The following is an 800-nucleotide window of genomic DNA, read 5'->3' as shown; positions in this document are numbered from 1 at the left end:
TGATAAACCGCACAAATCTCTCACTTTAGTAATATGTAAGAAATTGACGTCTTATTAAGCATAATATGTAGTATAGTGGATAAAATGCTTGTTATAAAAAACATACATGATGCTTGTGAGCTATCTTCTTTGATGATTATAGCTATCTGCATCCCTTCGTTTCAGCTTCGTGCCGTTTACTAATTTCACAAATGCAGCATCATACAAGCACGTTCTGTGGCTTTGTCGATTGATATTATAATGCTTTCCTTTTAACTGTTTCAGTACTTAATGGTATTAAACGCCATCGTTCAGCTTGAGCCCCGAGAGATTTTACTCGTTCGCTGGACATGTTGAATCTAACAGGCACCGATATAATGACTGCGTTTAAACTTGAGTGTACTATTATATTATAGATTTATTAATTTATCATACAGAATAATATCTGTAATATTGACAGCTAATATTTGAGGAGAAAAATTCGCTTCGGCGCCGGGAAACATTGAAGAAGAGGGGTTCGGTCCGGTGTTGTGGATTGAATTCGGCGTAGCTCAGTGGTCAGAGCGCTTGGTACGTAGAACCAAGCACTCGGGTTCGATCCCCGACGCCGAAGCGAATTTTTCTCCTCAAATATTAATTGAGTGTACTAGTTTTACGAATCTTACGTGATCGTATTTATAGAAGGAAAAGAGCGAGTTAGTACTTGGAATTGTCAGATTAGCACAGTCCAAATAGTCAGAAAATTTTCGATGAGATTTCTTCTATCTTGTAATTTCATTTTAATGTAATAAGTTATACTGGATACATCTGAAGTCTGATTA

At 36.6% G+C, this 800-nt stretch overlaps 1 non-coding gene across 1 annotated transcript; it reads left to right on the top strand.

Annotated features, from left to right (window-relative positions):
- The first annotated feature begins 519 nt into the window (after positions 1-519).
- TRNAT-CGU (transfer RNA threonine (anticodon CGU)) lies at positions 520-592 on the top strand. Its single transcript has one exon. It is a non-coding gene; the product is annotated as a tRNA-Thr (tRNA).
- Positions 593-800: the final 208 nt, after the last annotated feature.

This window comes from Periplaneta americana, chromosome 11, assembly GCF_040183065.1.
Source record: "Periplaneta americana isolate PAMFEO1 chromosome 11, P.americana_PAMFEO1_priV1, whole genome shotgun sequence".
Lineage (NCBI taxonomy): Eukaryota > Metazoa > Arthropoda > Insecta > Blattodea > Blattidae > Periplaneta > Periplaneta americana.
This window is presented reverse-complemented; position numbering and strand designations above follow the sequence as displayed.